The sequence below is a fragment of the Pseudopipra pipra genome, chromosome 1 (assembly GCF_036250125.1).
Source record: "Pseudopipra pipra isolate bDixPip1 chromosome 1, bDixPip1.hap1, whole genome shotgun sequence".
Taxonomy (NCBI): domain Eukaryota; kingdom Metazoa; phylum Chordata; class Aves; order Passeriformes; family Pipridae; genus Pseudopipra; species Pseudopipra pipra.
Window position 1 is genome coordinate 4,026,948 of NC_087549.1, and position 12,840 is coordinate 4,039,787.

At 43.4% G+C, this 12,840-nt stretch overlaps 1 long non-coding RNA gene across 1 annotated transcript in view; it reads left to right on the forward strand.

Moving 5' to 3' along the window:
- Positions 1–3,766: 3,766 nt before the first annotated feature.
- Positions 3,767–12,840, forward strand: part of LOC135408803 (uncharacterized) — a 35,751-nt gene continuing 26,677 nt past the window's right edge. Inside the window, exons 1-2 of the long non-coding RNA XR_010427864.1 lie at positions 3,767–9,689; positions 10,551–10,754. This is a non-coding gene — a long non-coding RNA (uncharacterized LOC135408803). The remainder of the gene's footprint in view (positions 9,690–10,550; positions 10,755–12,840) is intronic.

The window sequence follows — 12,840 nt, forward strand, 5'->3', positions numbered from 1 at the left end:
AGCCTCTTCTATAATTCATATTTCCCTGGGTTTTCTCCCAGGTTTAAGAAGATTTTTCACAGAAGCTTTCTTACAGCGATTTGCTGCCAGTATATTGCAGCACCAGAGAGCTGACTGACTTGAACAAGATACGATCACCTCTTCATAATGACATGCATGATTGCCTCTGCAAATCATGTAATTATGATAAAGATTTCAAAGGAAAGAAGGTAATTTATTTACATACTGTCCAGAAACATTAAGTCTCTTGTGAAGCAAAACCTGAATCTCAATATGGAAGTCTTTAGAGATACTGTAACAAGATCAATCAGTTAAGCAGGAAGGAATCAAAGAGGTTATTAATAAAGCAGTGCCAAGAAAAGTGCTGCAGGCCACTGTGCTGCTGTGTGTAGTTACAATATGCTATAAAGGCTGCGTTTATTTCAAAATTAACGTCTTTAAAAAGCAGTAAATTTTATTTGGGAGAAAGCAACACTCGAGTTTCCAAGTGATCTGGACCTTTCTAAATCTTGTCAAATAACAACAGCCAAGCCTTCTGTTTTTCAGCTCAGCCAAAAAGCAAACCTTAAACATAAACAGCACTAAAGCTTTGGCACTAAGTGGAATTTTTAATTCAGCACTGAGCCAACTATTGAATTTATTTTTCCTAACACCTAAATACCCCTTTGGGCTTGTAACACCCTGGATGCTTGGTGCCCTCCAGCCCCAGTCTTCTCTCCAAAGAGCTCACAGAACCCACAGCCAAGCAGCATGGATTTGTTTTGCCTTTATTCTCTGAGTACAGATGGCGTTTGGTTCTGCTAAGTTAAAATAAATATCAGAACTTAAATATAACAGCCATGTCCTCCAGACAAGCGATTGCATAAATATGCAGAGTTTGTGTCCTTGCTTCCATATTAATTCTGACTGCATCTCAGTTACATCATCAGGCAGTGTTTGCTCCTTATTATCTTTCACTACCTGTCTCATTTCAGGCAGCAAAGCCAACTCCAACACATGCCAACTCTGGGATAACAGAACATCCATGGCTACCTCTGTAGTCTGTGGCAGAGCTCTGGAAAGCTGTGCTTACCCAGCAAGGAAAAAGGAGCAGGTTCATGAGGTTGTCAGTGCATAAGCAACAGCTACTGACCTCTGCTTTCCCATTCTGTTCACTGCAGAAAGAGCATGCCCAGCTCTTCACAGCTTTCCCATGAGTTTTCTACCTCAGGTCCTCTCCTTCACCTCTTCATCCCGTTTCCCTGCTTAATCTCAGTCAGGCATCTGCTCTCACACCTTAGGATGGCAGGGTCCAGATTGCCTGTGACCACAGCAATCCTGAACTGTCTATGCCTGAAAAACAGGGGGTTTATTGGTATCCTCTGGTTTCAGTGCTTAACATTTGTTCATGTTGCTTTCACCCTGTGGCTGTAGCACCACTGAAATGGAAATGCCCAATGAATCATTTTTCCTTTTGTCATGTACCAGACATTTTCTAATTTGCAGCAGGGGAATGTGCCAGGTTTCTGTGAAAACAAAAGGTCAGGAAGGAGGCTGAGGTCATCAGGTTTTTCAATTAAACAGAGTTTATAGACTGCCTGGCCCTTACCTTTGGCAATGGAGCTCAAAATGGTTCCCACAGAAGTCATTAGTACTTGTACTCCAGTGGTACCTAAAGCCATCTGGATCCAGACTGCTAAATTCAATATAAACTTGAAGTCTTTGCCCTAGGGAATGTTTTCTCTCCACCCTTGCTTACCCTCATTTCATATTCTGCCCCAAAGGGTGAATGGGAGCAGTTAGTGGTACCTGTAACATGATTGCTGTCATGTGAACACTTCCCACTGCAAACTGTTGGGATGCCAACATTGAGTTCTCTTCACAGAACTAATTTCAGGACATTCAGCCACCCTCACTAATGGTTAAGTCTGAATTGCAAGTAGGTCCTAGTCTCCTCTCCTGCAATCATCTATCCATCCTGTCCTAATTTCTTCTAATTGATAAAGAGAGGTGGTGAAATTCACATTCCTGGACAACCTAATCTGATTTCCATGTTAGCCTTGATTCAAGAAGGGGATTGGGCTAGAGACCTCCAGAGATCTCTTCCAACTGGAGTTTTTCTTTGATCCTACATTTTATAAGAGCAGGTTCATTGGGTGTCCATGTCCAGGTGTTGTGAGTGGAGGGACCACAGGAGTGGTCTCTGAGAGAAGAGTCCAGGGGCTGCCCCTGCTTCAGAGTCAGCAGTCCATGGAGAAGACCATGGTGATGAAGATTTTCCCCCTGCAGCCCATAGAGAACCCCACTGGAGCAGGTGGATGTGCCCTGAAGGAACCTACAACCCATGGAGAGTCCACACTAGAGGACTCTGCAGCCTGGGGAGAGGAACCTGTTCAGGAGAATGGTTTCTGGCAGGACCTGTACCCTGTGGGGGACCCATGTTGGAACCATCTGTTCCTGAAGGATTGTATCCCATGAAAAAGACACACACTGGAGCAGTTCTTGAAGAGCTACAGCCCATGGGAAGGACCCACCCCGGAGGAGTTTGTGAAGGGCCATATCCTGTGTGAGGGACTGCACGCTGCAGCAGGGAAAGAGCATGAGGAGGAAGGAGCAGCAGAGAGGAAGTGTTATGGACTGACCACAACTCCTAATCCCATTCCCCTGCATTGAAAGGAGAGGGGGGAGGTAGAAGAGCTGGGAAGGAAGAAGCGAAGTTGAGTCTGGGAAATAGGAGGGAGTGGGAGAAAAGTGTTTTTAGTTTTATCTTTTTTCCTCACTATCCAGCTTATTTTTAACTGGCGAAAAATCAAATTAGTTTACTCCAAGTCTGTCTTGCCCATGATGGTAACTGAGAAGGGATGTCTCTGTCTTTATCATGACCTTTATCTTCATCTTGAGCTTTTCCGTCTCATTCCTCCCCCCCATCCTCTTGAGATGGAGGGAAAGCAGCTGGGTGGGGTCTGTCAGCCAGCCAAGGTCAAACCCGATACCGAACAGCAGATACCGAACTTCCCAAGCAACTGCTGGGGTCCATCAGCACTGCTCAGTTTTTAAACAGCACCTCCTAAGGGCACATGAGCAACAATTCCCAAATGTCAGAAGTCAAGCAGGCAAGGCAGAAGGCCAGCTTGGGTGAATAGGAATCTTCTCTTGGAAATAAGGCAAAAAAAGAAGGTGTATGCCCAGTTGGAAGCAAGGTCAAGTGACATGGGAAGAATTTCAAGATGCTGCTTCCGACTGTAAGGGAGAAAATTCCTGTGGCCAAAGCTCAGCTGGAAGTTGAAGTTGCCAGATATGTGGGAGATAATTATAAGAATTTCTTCAAATACATCAATGGCAATAGGCAGTATAGAAATGTCATTGGCCTGTTACAGGATGAGGATGGTCACCTCACAAACAGGAACAGAGATAAGGCAGAAGTATTTAATGCTTTCTTTGCCTCTGTCTTCAGCATGGATGACAGACCAAGGGAGTCTCAGCTGGAGGACTATGGCTGTGAGAATGAACTCCCAGACCCTGAAATTGTACAGGATCTGCTGCTCCAGCTGGATCCCTACAAATCTATAAGGCCTGATGGGATTCATTCTAGAATCCTCCAAGAACTAGCTGATGTCATTGCAAAACCTCTCTCAGTGATTTTTTGGCTGTCTTGGGAATACAGAGAGCATCACTGCCACTAATTTTTTATGTTAGCAGGCCACAGCAAGTCTTCCTTCCAGCCCGTCATGCTTCAGGCCTGTAGATACTGCTTACAGGATATAAGCATTATCTCTATATAAGATAGATAGATTATCTATATCTGTATAAGGATATAGGACATAGTATATAAAGATGATCAATTGCTTTTGAAAGTGTATTTCCTGCTCGTAACAAGGAAGAAACTTAGACCAGGGTTCAGATGGATGGTGAGAAAGAACACCACTGAGAACAGAAGGAGCTTACACTGGATTTCGGCTTAGGTATTTCAGCTGGTACCTTAAGACTGATGTGATAAACCTCAGATTAATTGTTGTAATAAGAGTACAGAAACACAAGAATGACTAATAAATACATATGGGAAGTTGCAAATTTCTCAAGAAGCATTTGCATGTCTGCATCTTTCCAGTTACAACTGATGCAAAAAAATCCCACACTCGATGTCATCTGCACGTTCACTGCTTAGACTGTCATTGAAATGATTAAGAAGGTGATATGGAGGGGTTTTTCAGCTTTTTATTGACTGATATCAATTACTAAGGGTGGCAAATGACTCTGCCTGAAAGATTAGTCCCAAGTTTATAATTCAGATGAAAAAAAACCAACACGATGGATTTCCCTTCCCTGCCAGCCCACTTGTGTTGAATAGTTCCAGCAGCATTTTCTGTGTGATGCACAGTAATGCTGTTATTTGGTTCCTCTGGTTTATAAATAAAATATTTGTATCTGCACCTCTCTTCCCCATGACCGACCTCTGTAAGACCACATGGGGAAATCAGTGCACTGCTTTCTTCTCTGTCAGGCCAACAGTGCCGGCTGCCATCATGCCTTGACATTCAGGACCTGAACTCCCTCCTCCTTTGTTTCACCTCTGTGCAGAAAAAGCAGGTACAGAAGCTCCACGGGATTTATTTTTAACCAGCTTATTTACCTTGCTCCATCTGTTCAAAGCAAACAAACATTGTGAACGGGATAGGTGAGAGGCTGAACTGGATGTATACAGAGGTAATTACCTCTGTTGTATTTTATTCAACTCCTGATCTTCAAATTTAATAAACAAGGACTTCTTTCGGGTGCAGATGAAGAGCATACTTCCTTCTTTCATTCTTTCTTTGGAATATAAGAACATCCCAAATGGAAGCAAGGAATTTCAGAAGTAGCTACTCATTTTGACTATGTTTTTATATATTGAGTTTGGAGTAGCTTAATAGACATTTTCAGCAATGCTGTATCTCTGTGGTTGTATTCAATATAAATTGGATGTGTATGGCCATCACAGCTTCTTGGCAGCCAAAGACACCTCTCAGGAAGCTTTGGGAAAAATTACTTACCCTTTCTCTGAAAAACAGAAGTCAGATAAAATGCTGGTGAACTGTGGACTTCCCATCCCTTCTCTTCCGCTGCTGATAACAGAGGAGAAAAAGCTATAATTATTTGTTCCTGCCACTGTGTAAAATCAAAATCCTGTCTTCCCCGAAGGACCTATTTGGAGTGAACTGTTTCCTATAACTGAGCTTGGGGTTTCCCCCACCACAAAGTACTCCTTTTATTTTCCTTTTTGTGTGCAGTGTCTTCCAGCTGAGAAAACCCCAGCTCCTTTTGTCCACAGCCACTTAACTTTTGGTAGGCCTAGTTCCAGATTCCCCAGGAAAACTGTCTGTTTGATTTTCACTGAGACTCAACAATCCTATTTTAGGTTTCACAGAGACTTAAAAAATTTGACTTAATAAAATACCCCAACACGTGTGTCCACAGCCACAGAGTGAGCTGCTGTCTGAGCTTACCTGAAACTAGAGCTCAGGACTTGTTAAATTAGTTTAACATCAGTCTACACAGATCATCTAGACCACCACCTCCCTCAAGGACAGGGAAATACTTCCCATGTCATAAACTTCCTTTTTGGTATAGGGTGATCAGACACATAATTGTCTGAAAGAGGAACAATGCTGTTCTTCTACAGGCTCCAGCTCTGAAGGTCATGAGGAGAAGGCAGGACTCACTTCAATTGATAATGACAGAAAATATTCATTCAAATACATTCAGTGTGTCAAGTGGCACTTTAAAAACCCTTTGAGGGCAAGACGGACACAGCTGCAGGCGACTGCTTCTATCTAGGCAGGAACAGGGCACAGAGGGGTCACATTTGCTCAGGCCTGAATCATCTCATCCAAATCACATTAGAAAGATCTTTCTAAAGGCTTCTTGAGAGAGATCAGATATGACAACCTCAAATTCAACTCTTTAAACTAGGACAGAGAAAATATCGTAAGTTTACAAAATTGTAATAGATAAAATCTTTGCAGTAGTTCAAAAGGATACAAGCCCAGAGGATCTGTTTTTCAGGAAATACACTTTAGCTGCTGTTGCATATCACAAATAACTGTAACTTCATACAAAGCCTTTTTCAGAGTGGTTCTCCCAGTTGTCTTCACTGCAGACTGCAAAGAGTGTTCAGGGTCAGTGGGCTGTGTCAGGAATTGCCTCTGAGGAGCTTTGTGAGATTAAAAGTTGGAGTTCTTTTTACTTTAGAAGTTATTTTCTGTTCCAAAGAATAGTTTCAAGATCAAATTTTATGTGGGGTTAGCCATGATGCTTCCTTCATTACAGTTCCCCACTTGTGCTGAGATGGGCTAACTGCTTCGACAGGAACGTGCTGGCTCAAAGTCTTGCTGTGTATTTTAGTTCTCCCCATGCCAACACACATAAGGAGTTTTCTCGCCCCCAGTGAAATGTTTTTTACTTCCCGAAATCAACACACACTGTGCTGAAGTCAGAGCAGCCACCATCAGTATTTTAGCCACTGAAAATGAAAATAAAACCCAATCTGATATGGCAGAAGCTGCAATCGCTAAAAAATCCCTTTGGCAATTTTCATTTTAATGACCTCCTCTGCTGATATCAGAAGGTTATGGCCTGGCAGCTTCCAATTTCTGCACTCACTGCCTGTCTAAAGTCACGCTGCCTTTCTTTAAAATGATTCTAAGACTTTTCCCTGGACTGATTCATTTAACAACACTCTTCAATGGTATTTAAAGGCACTTAGACATGCTCATGAATTAACCTTCATAACCTCCATTACGAATTCATGAGTGTCATACTTACTACACAAATTAGTTACTGTTAGATGTTCAAACAATCAATTTCACACTTTCTTTCATGCTCTGGGCTTACAAAAATATTTACAGAGCTCTCTCATTAGCTTTTCTCAAATCCTTCATTAAAATTTCTTTTGCCACAATAGAGAAGCCTTGGCAACAGCTCCTGCCCTGTACTGGCTGCCTATCACACTCATCAGGATTGCTTCACCATTGCCTTAAATTCCCCTCCGTGACTGTACCCATCTGTTGTTTCATGTCTTATACCTCAGAAGCAATTTGGGACAGGATTAGCTTTTCATTTCAGACTTTTATTGCTTCAGTCACAATGGGATCATTTTCTGTGACTGAAATCCAACATGCAACGTGCACAGTAGTGAACAAATGAGGAGACAGATAGGGAAAGGCAAAATGCTCAAAATATCCTGTGAAAGCTGGGAGTCAGGGCACTGTTCATCTTTCTGTGTCTGCATCCTTTTGCTCACAGTTGTCATCCTTCTCCTTAAAGGGGAATTCCAGGCATTCTAGCAAGGATGAAAAATCAAATTTAAAAAAAGGAAGGAAGATTACCAGGGGTAAATCTAGGGAAGGGGAAGAGTAACTCCTCCAGTTTTCCAAAAGCTCCTATGAAAATGAGCTAAGCTCATCTAAAACGTGTCATGGGTGTCTTTAACCACTAGGAGCCGTATTCAGACCATCTCCCGCCTGTAACGGACCTGGCAAATTTTAGCATTTAGGTCAGGGGAACAGAATCATAGAATCATTTAGGATGGAAAAGACCTCCAAGTCGAGTCCAAGCTGTGAAGATCTTCCATCATCCAGGGCTGCGAGATGCTGTAGTCACCTACACCTCATCCATACTTGCGTTTGGGATTGCTGAGCTTTCCAGATGCCCAGGAAGGATCAACATGCCCCAGCTTGACCCGAGTCTAAAGCTCATGCTCTATGTCCAGTCTGGCTTTCCTTGCTGTCCCAGTGCAATCCCATCACACCCTGCACAGACAGCCAGTATTGACAGAGCTGGAGGGAGGGGAAGTGGTTCTACTGAATCTTACACAGAAACTTTTGACAATGTTTTCAAAGAGGGTTGTAGGCATTTCTGATTCCAGAGGGGTTTGTAGCTACAACGCTGACTTCTCAGGAAGTCACTTCGGATGAAAGGCCCATTCTCATCAACGACCCATCCTGTTTTCACAAAGCTCTGGATCCACAAAGTTCTGGAGCAGGGGCAAACATGGCTTGGCTGGGATTGTTAATTGCTGAGTTAATATACATTTTTGCCTTCGATTTGCCTGAAAACCTGATGACATTTGGTATTTGATTGTTTTAAATATTTGTTCTTGCAAAGCTTGAAATGTGTCTCTTGGAGCATTTTGCACTCCTGTGATATTCACCATTTAAAAGCTCAGATATCCCAAATGCCTCTAGAAAAGTAAACCAGGTCTGCTGCAGAATGACTGGAATGTCTGTCCACTGCCTGGTTACCAAACAGGCTGAAAATATGAGGAGCTTAATGCAAAAAATGCTGATCTTTTCCACTTTCCTCAATCAAATTCTGTCCAGTCTAACCAGTTTGCACACACACACACCTGAAAATTCTTTAGAAGCCAAACCTCTTGTTCACTTTTTCACTATCCAAGAAAGTCAATAATAAACAAATCTTCATTTAAAATTACATATACAAATTTTTAGATGTTATAGGTGTGATTTATTATAGCAGCTTCAACAGCCTCACTCCACTGGCCACCTCCCTGGAAGCTGAAACCCATCATCCCATATTTCCCAGCCTACTACAGATGTGAACGAGGAGGATTAATTAGTTGACACTTTGAGAGGTATTTTATTTCTGTGTGATGCCACAGGATTGCAGTGCTGGCCACTTCTCATATAAAGAAGCAGAACTTGATGAACACCTGAATAACCTACAGATGAAATTTGGTCCCATGAGGTTTAGAGTTCAACAGGTGTGAGCCAAACATGTGTGAGAAGAAGTAGCACTGAAAGCATCTTTAGTGAAGTGTGTGGCACAAGGGTGTGCAGTCTGGATGTGGGTTTGAATCAAAGTGCTTTGAGACCCTCAGGCTGAGGGGGTAAATTTGGATGTTCTGTTAAGTAGTATGTGATTTATTTCGAAGATGAGTCTGCATTTGTAGCATGTGGTGTTGACACACTGATGACCTTTCCTAAAAGGAAGCAGTGACATGGCTGTGCACCAGGTTTTTTCAAACCAGTTGTGCAGAGAAGACTTTGGAGCAACCTGTAAAACCTGTAATGTACTTGCACAAGCAATTTTTGAGCACCAGCACCAGTGAATCCTTGTTTCCTGGAGCCTTGTACCCCGATTGACTGCATCCCAAGCAAAATCACCAAGTGAAGGTTTTCCCAGAATAGCAGCACCTACAAGATGTCCTTCCCACCCAGAATTCTCTGATGATGCATGAGTTTCCAGCCATTACTTCAGTAGCTTTGCTTACAGGTGCTTTATTTTTCTACCTGTCTTCCTATTTTCACAGAGATGGCATGAACTTCTGTTCAGGATTTTGTCCTTCTGTCTTATTTGACTGAAAACAGATTTAAATGTTATTAGCAAGAGAAGAAAGGATGAGAAAATCCATCAGGTGCCGTAGTTCTGCAAGTCTCCATATGAAACCAATCAGAAAATAAGGAATTAAACTCCAGCCAGCATCAGAGAAAGACAGGAAGGCACAGCTGTCATCAGACAGAATGAAAATGCTCTGACAGTAAAAAATAACAACTTTTCCACTCTCTGTGCAGGTCTCTTTCCAGGCAGCACAGAACATCCAAATGCAACCTTTCCTCTGGATTTTTTTGCTCAGTTTGCATATACTGTTGCTGTACTCAGGAAGCATCTAGGTCTTTATCTGATCTCCGTGGCAAAAAAGCAAGAATAGACAGGTAAATTTGCAAAATCTGCTTTTTATTTCCCTGCTTAGAGAAAATAAATTCTGTTGAGGGGGCACAGAGAGAAGGGCTGACAACTTTCTGGAGACAGCGCGAAGCCTCCTTTGGCTACATTTTCAGTAGAAAAACATTCACTGTCACAATATTAATTGTGCCACACACATCCACACCTTCCTATGCTTTTCCAGGAGTTCATACTGGCTGCTGCAGACCCAGCTCTGGTGGAACCCTCCCTGCTCTGCAGGGTTAATGTCTGCAGACAAGTGCAGAATCATTTGTTTCTGCTCAGCTGCAGGGACAATGCAGACACAGTTATGTGCAAACAACTCCTCCTCTTGTGGGCAGCAAGTCACATGCCTGACATTAAGTGTAAATCATGTGCAATCTCATCTCTGGCCCTTGTCCAAATCCCTGTCTTCCCTCCCATATCCAAACATACAGCATTAGGTCGCACTGACTACCCCACTTGAAACTCTCTTTAGTTTACTGAAGTAAAGGACCACTTTGGTCTTTGCCAGCACACAGGTGGGAAAAGCCTTCTTGGTCCCAAATTACTCTCAGAAGGCAGCACACTTAAGCATCTTACCACATTGCCAGACCATCTTTACTTCTAAAAACAGTTCAGATACCTCTTGCCAGGCTTGGCAGAGCCTGGCCCCTATGGGCTAGCAGTCATGGGTAGCAGGTGGCCTGAATTGCCCTCCTGAACTCAGGACACCCTGTTGTTCCATCTGTCACTGACACCATAAGGGATGCCCACCCTATACATTATGCCTGCCATGGAGGGTGAGCTGCCCAGCTGGGGCTGGAGTCTGCTTGCTGGTTTCTCCAGCCCTCTCGTTTCTCTGTCCCCAGATCACTGAGCACAGGGATCAGCTAAACCAGAGGAAGCAGCAGTTGAACAGCAATTAGGAGCAGCTCAGTGCCATCCCAGCCCTCCTGACAAGGTTCTGACCCCAGGGTCTCCTAAAGCCTTGGACCCTTGGCTAAAGGGTACCTTGTGGTGTAATCAGCAGGGCCAGGTTTAATACGTGATTTGAACACAGCCACAGTAAGCAGGTGGGCGAAGTCTTTAAAGTTATATGTTACAATAGAGTTATAATTAAATATATGTAATTATAGATATTTAGACTCATTCTAGGAGGTTGTTAAGATCCAGCTGTGAAATTTTTGTGCTTGACAGTCCAAATGCTGTTTGTGCACATCCCAAACAGTGCAAGGGGCCAGCAGAGCACACTACACTTCACCTGGAAAGAATTCCCTCCAGGCTCCCATGGGAGCAGAGGTTGGTTGTATCCATGGCTCAGTAGAGCATGAGGGGAGCTGAGTGCCATCCTCTCACTTGACAGGCTCTGAGATGTGGACACTTGCTATTTAATATTCTGGCTAGAGGTTGTAGCACTTCAGATATGCTTTTTAACTTCAAAAAAAAGCACACCTGACAGCAGAAATTAGTCACAGCTAAGGAAAACCTAAGAAAATGCATTAAAATTAGAGCAAAGACTTGGCTCCCAGGAGAGACTAGTGTTTTCATTAGCTGCAAAGTACAGATAAGATTCTGTGGCTGTTTCCTATTTACATTTTGAGAGCCAGAGTTGCTGGATATTCCCTTCAACCAGGAGCTCTGGAGTGCTTCACACCCCAGTTGTTTTCCATGATTTCTACACTAATCACTTCTCTTCTGGAAAATTCAGTTCAAGCCCATGTCTACCTCTAACGTAGGGAATCTTTGAGGATCTGAGGTATATTCTTTATGCATCAGTCTATTTTTGTATCACTAAAACATTTTCCTGCTGCGTGGGTCTGCAACAAAGTCCTTACCTCCCAAGGTACAATAGGGAAGGAAACCCAGAGGGAAATGTCCCTTTTGCAGGTTGTGGGGAGGCCTTGTGAGCCAAAAACAGATGAGGTTGAAAGGACTCACAGGAGTGCCAGAGGTGTCCACCTCTCACTGCTCGTGCCACACCGCTGCAGCTGGAGCAGGATATTTTGCCAGGAAGGAAATCACCTTCTCACCCCCGGTGGGATTTCCCCTGGTTTGCAGATGGCTCTGGTGTGACACAAAAGTCCCATTGCTTCCTACGCCATTCCTCATCCTCCTCCAGTGCCATCAGCAGCCTCACTGCTGAGGCTGCTCTCAGGTTTTACAGGGAGCAAAACGCTGCTGGGCAACTCTCTCAGCCCTGCCCAGGCAGTGGGATGAGCAAGGATCTGGCTCCAGCAAGGAAACCAGTTCATGGTCCAGCTCTAGTACCCTGCCAAGGAAGGATTTCACTGAGTTATGTTCAGGACCAGTAATTAGACTGTTTCCAGATGCTGCTCAGAGAGGGACTCTGAAGGAGGAAAGGAGGTGGTGGATTTAATAGTTTTATTAAAGGTTTGTTTTCTGACAGCTGGACTGGTTTTAAACAGCCTGGCAAAACCTTAACTCAGTTTTAAAGATGCGCTTTACTACAAAGTGATTCTGCTACCAAAAAAAACCCAACTGGGGAAATAGGCTGGTTTTTTATACAAATATTTCAAATGATCATTCTAGCAGAGGAAGTGAGAAAAAAGGCCAGCTCAAAATTTCACACTGTCTTCCCCATGGAGAATAATCCATCACTGTCTACAACATGCAGTGCAGGTGGATGGGAAAGGAGGAGATGAGGTCCTGATGGACCAGGACACGGGAGTTGAGATGCAGAAGGAAGATTGCACATTCTTTGGTGTTATGATGTATGAAGGCAATGCTTAGCCAGCAGTGATGCCCCAAAAGCACAGAATACCACAAGTTTTCATAATAAAAGTAGAACTATAGCCACGAAGGAACAATTAGTTTTAAGGACAGATAAATTAAAGTTTGGCCGTTTACCTGAAGCCTCATATCAACACATTAATCAGGTGGAGAACAAGGGATGGATCCCAGAGTGAGGGAAAAGGACAGTGCCAAACCCAGGTCTATGCAGATAAATCATCACAGAGGAAGAACATTAACATTAATTTAGTAATGAATATTAATTTGTGTCCCTGTGCTTTTTAGGGGCTTGAGATAAATGCTGTTTGGGGTGTATCTACCAGAGTCCTGTGCAGTGCTGGGGAATTCGCTCCTGAAATTCAGGGCTGAAATCAGGAACTGTGTGGTCATATAGACAAGAATCTACAG